At 40.7% G+C, this 9,400-nt stretch overlaps 1 non-coding gene across 1 annotated transcript; it reads right to left on the bottom strand.

Moving 5' to 3' along the window:
- Positions 1-6,234: 6,234 nt before the first annotated feature.
- On the bottom strand, positions 6,235-6,342 carry LOC112765911 (small nucleolar RNA R71). Its single transcript, XR_003183965.1, has one exon. It is a non-coding gene; the product is annotated as a small nucleolar RNA R71 (small nucleolar RNA).
- Positions 6,343-9,400: the final 3,058 nt, after the last annotated feature.

Genomic DNA, 9,400 nt, shown 5'->3' on the forward strand with positions numbered 1-9,400 from the left:
TTGGGGGTGAGGAGCTCTACAGCGTCTCAATGAATTAATGCAATTGTTTCTATTTCTCCATTCAAACGTGTGTGTGTTCCTATCTAAGATGTTCATTCGCGTTTAATTGTGAAGGAGGTGATGATCATTGACATTCATCACCTTCCTCAATCCATGAACGTGTGCCTGACAAACACCTCCGTTCTACATCAGATTGAATGAGCATCTCTTAGCTTCCTTAATCAGAATCTTCGTGGTATAAGCTAGAACTTATGGCGGCCACTCTTGAGGATCCGAAAAGTCTAAACCTTATCTGTGGTATTCCAAGTAGGATTCAAGGATTGAATGGCTGTAACGAGCTTCAAACTCGCGATTGCTGGGCATGATGACAAACGCAAAAGGATCAATGGATCCTATTCCAGCATGATCGAGAACCAACAGCTGATTAGCCGTGCTATGACAGAGCATCTGGACCGTTTTTACTGAGAGGATGGGAAGTAGCCACTGACAATGGTGACACCCTACATACAGCTTGCCATGGATGGGACTTTACAAACAATTGAGTTGAATATTACATTGCAGAAATTCAGAGGACAAAGCATCTCCAAAACTCCAACATATTCTCCATTAATAAAGTAACAATTACTTATTCCAAACACTTTTACTTCTTACAATTAAATCCAAATAACCTTATTGGTATCCTGACTAAGATTAATAAAATAAACATAGCTTGCTTCAAACCAATAATCTCCGTGGGATCGACCCTTACTCACGTAAGGTATTACTTGGACGACCCAGTGCACTTGCTGGTTAGTTGTACGGATTGCAAATTCGTGCACCAGTCCGCCATTACTGGTTGTTCTCTCGGGTCCCCGGCAACGGCGCCAATGTTTCGGGGCTTACCTAAAACCGAACGGTGGTTGGGCTTGTTTGTGAGGCCCAAGCGCTAGAGGAGGGTGGTCTCCGACTTGGTTTACGTCTGGGAGCCTCCTTCTGACTTGTGTGTGAGAGAATGGGGGTGGTACCTGCAAAGACACTCCGATGCCAAAGTCAGCAAGGAGTAAGACAGGTCTAGAGAGTATTGGGCTTATAAAATACCTGAGAGGTGTCAGTGTATTTATAGTGGTGAACCCATAACCACCGTTGAAGTAGTTCTGCCATTTAAGGTGGGTAACCGTCCCTTTATCTTAGGGAGGTTGAGATATGGCTCATGGAAGTGGGTAGAGAGATTTTAGGGGCAGTTACTCATTTGAATGAGTGGTTATCTGTCAGCTAATCTTCGTCCCTGACTTCTTTAGGATAAGTCGTGGTGAGAACCGACTTCGTAGGGAGGAGGTTGGTACAGGGCGAGGCTCAACCCTTTGGATTGGGCCTTTCATTTGGACCTGGGCCTTATCGTTGGGCCAGGGTATGAACACCTGGGATATATTGAAATGGCTAAAGAGGGAGTAGTTGAGATGTTTGGATTCATTTGAGAGTGTTTTTTAAATTTTGGAAAGTTTGAAAAGCATATATGACTCAACGCTAGGATTACGTGCACTTAGGGAACATTAACAGGTTAAATATGAGTGGCATGTGGCCGGTATACTAGACTTTGAGATTAGTTTGTCTATCTCTTATTTTATATAGTTAATTAGTTGATATTAGAATATTTTGATTTATTTAATTTTAGTTGATACATTATTATATGTTGATTTAATTAGTTAAAAAATATGTTAAAATAATGACATTATTTGTTTTAATTAATCAGTTGTCATGTTAGGATATTTGAACTTAAAAGGGTAGATGAGATGTTGGACATGTTGGTTTAAGTTGTTTTAATTAGTTAGGTTGATTTGATTTAATTAATTACTTGATATAATATAATTTGATCAAATTATTTAAGTAGTCAATCTAAAATTAAATTAAATTATTCTTATAAGGAGCTAACAAATTTTATCTTTGACAATGCTTCCTCTCTGTATTTGTGGAGTAGGAGAGATGGTGCACGAATTTGTAATCCGCACAACTAACCAGCAAGTGCACTGGGTCGTCCACGTAATACCTTACGTGAGTAAGGGTCGATCCCACGGAGATTATTGGTTTGAAGCAAGCTATATTTATTTTATTAATCTTAGTCAGGAGGCCAATAGGATTATAAGTGAAATTACTAGATTTGATTAGAAAAATGAAAGAGAATAACAGCGTTACTTGTTGTGCAGTAATGAGAAATATGTTGGAGTTTTGGAGATGCTTTGTCCTTCGAACTTCAACTCTTCCTTAAAATCCTTCAACACACGCAAGGCTCCTTCCATGGCAAGCTCTATGTAGGGTGTCACCGTTGTCAATGGCTACTTCCCATCCTCTCAGTGAAAATGTTCCTATGCTCTGTCACAGCACGGCTAATCATCTGTCGGTTCTCAATCAGGTTGGAATAGAATCCATTGATTCTTTTGCGTCTGTCACTAACGCCCAGCCTTCAGGAGTTTGAAGCTCGTCACAGTCATTCAATCCCAGAATCCTACTCGGAATACCACAGACAAGGTTTAGACTTTCCGGATTCTCATGAATGCCGCCATCAATCCGGCTTATACCACGAAGATTCTGATTAAGGAATCTAAGAGATACTCATTCAATCTGATGTAAAACGGAGGTGGTTGTCAGGCACACGTTCATGGATTGAGGAAGGTGATGATTGTCACGGATCATCACCTTCTCCATAATTAAGCGCGAATGAACATCTTAGATAAGAACAAGCGTGTTTGAATGGAAAACAAAGGAATTGTATTAAATCATCGAGACGCTGCAGAGCTCCTCATCCCCAACAATGGAGTTTAGAGACTCATGCCGTCAAAAAGTATGTAATTCAGATCTGAAAATGTCATGAGGTACAGAATAATTCTCTAAAAGTTGTTTAAATAGTAAACTAGTAACCTAGGTTTACAGAATATGAGTAAACTAAGATAATTGGTGCAGAAATCCACTTCTGGGGCCCACTTGGTGTGTGCTGGGGCTGAGACTAAAGCTATCCACGAGTAGAGGCTTTTCTTGGAGTTGAACTCCAAGTTATGACGTGTTTTGGGCGTTCAACTCCGGATCATGACATTTTTCTGGCGTTTAACTCCAGACAGCAGCATGTACTTGGGGTTCAACGCCAAGTTACGTCGTCTATCTTCGCGCAAAGTATAGACTATTATATATAGCTGGAAAGCCCTGGATGTCTACTTTCCAAAGCCGTTGAGAGCACGCCAATTGGACTCCTGTAGCTCCAGAAAATCCATTTCGAGTGCAGGGAGGTCAGGATCCAACAGCATCTGCAATCCTTTTTCAGCCTAAGTCAGATTTCTGCTCAGCTTCCTCAATTTCAGCCAGAAAATACCTGAAATTACATGAAAATACACAAACTCATAGTAAAGTCCAGAAATATGATTTTTGCTTAAAAACTAATAAAATTCTATTAAAAACTAATTAAAACATACTAAAATCTACATGAAATTACCCCCAAAAAGCGTATAAAATATCCGCTCATCAAGAGACCAGAAAATCATACTTTTCACCTTTGTTGGGAAAATGTCATTATTACCTTCCAGAATGTGGCATACCATCTTGGTATGCATATAGATGGTGGCCCGATTGGCAGTTGTATTAGAGATTTCCAGCAGTATCATAGATACCCCACATGATAGTGGGTTGAGGACTTGCTCGATGATAGGCCTTTACCGTTGCCAGAGAATAGGAAGTAGAATTTCAAGTTAAAGATGACTTCGCTTAGAAATAGGGTCGCACACATACTGCCAGTATGCTATGTGTTACTTGCTAATACTGATTGGGGGTATTTGTTTATGGACAAGTCAGCAAACCTTGTCCCCATCAGATGGTTGCCGCTCCTGGAGGACTTTGATAGTTGTAGATGGTTATTTTGGGGTTCTGCATTGGTTTCACACACCTATCATTCATTATGCAGTGCTGCTCGGTGTGATACGATTGGATTTGCTGGGTACATATCATTAGTGATGCGTGGATTTACCACAAGTTCCCATCCTTTTGTCCGATGGCTAGGATGTAGTCAGATTCCCTCTTGCTTCGAGGTAATTAATGTTTACTTTTTATTGTCTTTATTACTATGTGCAATATTAAGAACATAACATACTTCCTCCATAAGTAGGTTGGCATGACTCGAACAGTAGACAAGAGACCACGATCATGGCAGAGGACTATGATTGTGGCACCGGCTAGATGTTCTCAGGTTTGATGAGGTACGATGCATTTAATTTCCTCATGACCTACATAAATTACTCTTCCATTGCTAATTAGAGGATTCTACATGTTTCTAATTTCCATGGACACTATACGACAACCCCCAACTATAATAGATAGCTCCTAATTGAGTTAGGAGCGCTGGGAAGATTCATACATGGAGAGTCATAGTGCCATAGGTCTGCTTCTATTTTATAAAGTTCTATCATGTGGATAGGGTCAAGAGACATCTTGGTGATTAGTTGCATCGGCTAGAGGACTCATCAATGTCGACGAATTTTTGTTCAAGACGACTCAGGGCCCTAATATACACTATGATTGGTATGCTAGGTGGAGGCTGGTAGCTTGCAATAAAGGATGGTCATGATGCAGGTGGAAATTGTCTCTCAACAAATTTTCTTCGGCAAGTGTACCGAATTTGTCGTCAAGTAAAAACTCACAATAGAGTGAGGTCGAATCCCACAGGGATTGATTGATCAAGCAACTTTAATTAGAAGAATGTTCTAGTTGAGCTAACTCAGAATTTGGGTTGAGAGTTACAGAAAATAAAATGGTGGTAATGTAAATGACATGAAAAGCAAATGCTAGAATTAAAGAGCTGGAAGTAAATGACTGAAATTAAATTGCATTGGGAATTACACAGAAAAAGCTGGGCGTTCAAAACGCCCAGTGAAGAAGGACAGACTGGCGTTTAAACGCCAGCCAGGGTGCCTGGTTGGGCGTTTAACGCCCAAAAAGGTAGTGCATTGGGCGTTAAACGCCAGAATGTGCACCATTCTGGGCGTTTAATGCCAGGATGGCACAAGAGGGAGGATTTTGTATTCAAATCAATTTTTTTCAAGTTTTCAAAGTTTTTCAAAATCAAATCTTTATCAAATCATATCTTTTCAATCAAATCTTTTTCAAAATCAATTTCTTTCCTTTTTCAAGGATACTTGCTAACAATTAATGATTTGATTGAACAATTCAAGTATGTTGCCTTTTCTGTTGAGAAAGGTTTAATGTTTGAATCATATCTTTTCTTGTTAGGCAAGTCATTAATTTTTAAAATCAAATCTTTTTAAAATTGTTTTCAAATCATATCTTTTCAATCATATCTTTTTAAAACCATAACTTTTTAATCATATCTTTTTAATCACATCTTTTTCAAAATAGTTTTTAATCATATCTTTTTGATTTCTAATTTCAAAATCTTTTTCAAAAATTACTTGATCTCTTTCTCACTCTTGATTTTCGAAAATTAAATTAAAGTTTTTCAAAATGTTTTCAAAATCTTTTTAATTAATTTTCGAAAAATCTCTTCCTCTCTTCTCACATCCTTCTATTTATGGAGTACCACTCCTTCTCAATGCACAATTCGAACTCTATCTGATTAAGTTCGAATTCTTCTACCTCTTCCTTCTAATTTTTCTTTTTCTCTGACACCTCAAGGAATCTCTATACAGTGACATAGAGGATTCCATATTTTCTTGTTCTCTTCTCTTTCATATGAGCAGGAACAAAGACAAAGGCATTCTTGTTGAAGCTGACCCTGAACCTGAAAGGACCTTGAAGCGAAAGCTAAGAGAAGCTAAGGCACAACTCTCTGTAGAGGACCTAACAGAAATCTTCAAAGAAGAAGCCATGGCAGCCGAAAACAACAACAATGCAAGGAAGGTGCTGGGTGACTTTACTGCACCTACTCCCGACTTCTATGGGAGAAGCATCTCTATCCCTGCCATTGGAGCAAACAACTTTGAGCTTAAGCCTCAATTAGTTTCTCTAATGCAACAGAATTGCAAGTTCCATGGACTTCCATTGGAAGATCCTCATCAATTCTTAGCTGAATTCTTGCAAATCTGTGACACTGTCAAGACTAATGGGGTTGACCCTGAGGTCTACAGACTTATGCTATTCCCTTTTGCTGTAAGAGACAGAGCTAGGACATGGTTGGACTCACAACCTAAAGAAAGCCTGGACTCATGGGAAAAGCTAGTCAATGCCTTCTTGGCAAAGTTCTTTCCACCTCAAAAATTGAGTAAGCTTAGAGTGGAAGTCCAAACCTTCAGACAGAAGGATGGAGAATCCATCTATGAAGCTTGGGAAAGATACAAACAATTGATCAGAAAATGTCCTTCTGACATGCTTTCTGAATGGAGCATCATAGGTATTTTCTATGATGGTCTCTCTGAACTATCCAAGATGTCTTTGGATAGCTCTGTTGGAGGATCTCTTCATCTGAAGAAGACGCCTATAGAAGCTCAAGAGCTCATTGAAATGGTTGCAAATAACCAATTCATGTATACTTCTGAAAGAAATCCTGTGAACAATGGGACAAATCAGAAGAAAGGAGTTCTTGAGATTGATACTCTGAATGCCATTCTGGCTCAGAATAAAATATTGACTCAACAAGTCAATCTGATTTCTCAAAGTCTGTCTGGAATGCAAAATGCACCAAGCAGTACTAAGGATGCTTCATCTGAAGAAGAAGCTTATGATCCTGAGAACCCTTCAATGGAAGAGGTGAATTACCTAGGAGAACCCTATGGAAACACCTATAATTCTTCATGGAGAAATCATCCAAATTTCTCATGGAAGAATCAAGAAAGACCCCAACAAGGTTTCAACAACAATAATGGTGGAAGAAACAGGTTTAGCAATGGCAAGCCTTTTCCATCATCTTCTCAGCAACAGACAGAGAATTCTAAGCAGAACCCCTCTGACTTAGCAACCATGGTCTCTGATCTAATCAAAACCACTCAAAGTTTCATGACTGAAACAAGGTCCTCCATTAGGAATTTGGAAGCACAAGTGGGTCAGCTGAGCTAGAGAATTACTGAACTCCCTCCTAGTACTCTTCCAAGCAATACAGAAGAAAATCCAAAAGGAGAGTGCAAGGCCATCAACATGGCCGAATTTGGAGAGGAAGGAGAGGAAGTGAACACCACTGAGGATGACCTCAATGGGCGTGCACTAACCTCCAATGAGTTCCCTAATGAGGAACCATGGGAATCTGAGGCTCAAAATGAGACCATAGAGATTCCATTGGACTTACTTCTGCCATTCATGAGCTCTGATGAGTATTCTTCCTCTGAAGAGGATGAGTATGTCACTGAAGAGCAAGTTACTAAATACCTTGGAGCAATCATGAAGCTAAATGACAAGTTATTTGGTAATGAGACTTGGGAGAATGAACCTCCTTTGCTCACCAAAGAACTGGACGACTTGTCTAGGCAGGAATTATCTCAAAAGAAACAAGATCCTGGGAAGTTTTCAATACCTTGTACCATAGGCACCATGACCTTCAAGAAGGCTCTGTGTGACTTAGGGTCAAGTGTAAACCTCATGCCTCTCTCTGTAATGGAGAAGCTAGGGATCTTTGAGGTACAAGCTGCAAGAATCTCACTAGAGATGGCAGACAACTCAAGAAAACAAGCTTGTGGACTTGTAGAGGATGTTCTGGTAAAAGTTGAAGACCATTACATCCCTACTGATTTCATAGTCCTAGAGACTGGGAAGTGCATGGATGAATCCATCATCCTTGGCAGACCCTTCCTAGCCACAGCAAAGGCTGTGATTGATGTTGACAGAGGTGAACTGATCATTCAAGTGAATGAAGAATCCTTTGTGTTTAAGGCTCAAGGATATCCCTCTGTCACCATGGAGAGGAAGCATGAAGAGCTTCTCTCAAAACAGAGTCAAACAGAGCCCCCACAGTCAAACTCTAAGTTTGGTGTTGGGAGGCCACAACCAAACTCTAAGTTTGGTGTTGAACCCCCACATTCAAACTCTAAGTTTGGTGTTGGGAGTTTCCAACATTGCTCTGAGTATCTGTGAGGCTCCATGAGAGCCCTTTGTCAAGCTACTGACATTAAAGAAGCGCTTGTTGGGAGGCAACCCAATGTTATATTTTATCTATTTTCCTTTGTTATTTTATGTTTTCTGTAGGTTGATGATCATAAGAAGTCACAAAATCAATTGAAAAAGCAAAAACAGAATGAAAAACAGGAAGAAAAATAGCACACCCTGGAGGAAGAACCTACTGGCGTTTAAACGCCAGTAAGGCTAGCAGGTGGGCGTTTAACGCCCAGTCTGGCACCATTCTGGGCGTTTAACGCCAGAAAGGGGCACCAGACTGGCGTTAAACGCCAGGAAAGGGCAAGAACCTGGCGTTAAACGCCAGAAATGGGCACCAGCCCGACGTTTAATGCCAGAATTGGCTCAAAACGCATTTTTGCATGCCATTTGGTGCAGGGATGACTTTTCCTTGACACCTCAGGATCTGTGGACCCCACAGGATCCCCACCTACCCCACCACCCTCTCTCTTCTTCTTCACCCATTCACCAATCACCTCAACACCTCTTCCCCAAAAACCCTTCACCTATCAAATCCCATCTTTCTCTTCACCACTCACATCCATCCTTCATAAAAACCCCACCTACCTCACCATTCAAATTCAAACCACTTTCCCTCCCGAACCCTACCCCTCCCTTCACCCCTATATAAACCCATCTTCACTCCTTCATTTTCACACATCCTAAACACTACTTCTTCCCCTTTTGGCTGAACCACAAAGCCATCTCCCTCTCCTCCATTTCTTCTTCTTCTACTCTTTTCTTTCTTCTTTTGCTCGAGGACGAGCAAACCTTTTAAGTTTGGTGTGGTAAAAGCATTGCTTTTTGTTTTTCCATAACCATTTATGGCATCCAAGGCCGGAGAAACCTCTAGAAAGAGGAAAGGGAAGGCAAAAGCTTCCACCTCCGAGTCTTGGGAGATGGAGAGATTCATCTCAAGGGTGCATCAAGACCACTTCTATGAAGTTGTGGCCTTGAAGAAGGTGATCCCCGAGATCCCTTTCAAACTCAAAAAGGGTCAACTTTGATCAAAGGTTGGACCAAGTCCTCATAAACAATTGTGAAGAGGGCGCTCAATGGAAGAGATTCAAGAGGGAAGCCAGTTCAACTGAGAAGGCATGACCTCAAGCCCATCACTAAGAAAAGGCTGGAGCAAACAAGAGATCCCACTCATCATGAAATCCCTGAGATACCTCAAGGGATGCACTTCCCTCCACAAGACTATCGGGAGCAAATCAACACCTCCCTAGGAGAATTGAGTTCCAACATGGGACAACTAAGGGTGGAGCACCAAGAACATTCCATCCTCCTCCATGAAATTAGAGAAGATCAAAGAATCATGAGAGAGGAG

This window comes from Arachis hypogaea, chromosome 2, assembly GCF_003086295.3.
Source record: "Arachis hypogaea cultivar Tifrunner chromosome 2, arahy.Tifrunner.gnm2.J5K5, whole genome shotgun sequence".
NCBI lineage: Eukaryota > Viridiplantae > Streptophyta > Magnoliopsida > Fabales > Fabaceae > Arachis > Arachis hypogaea.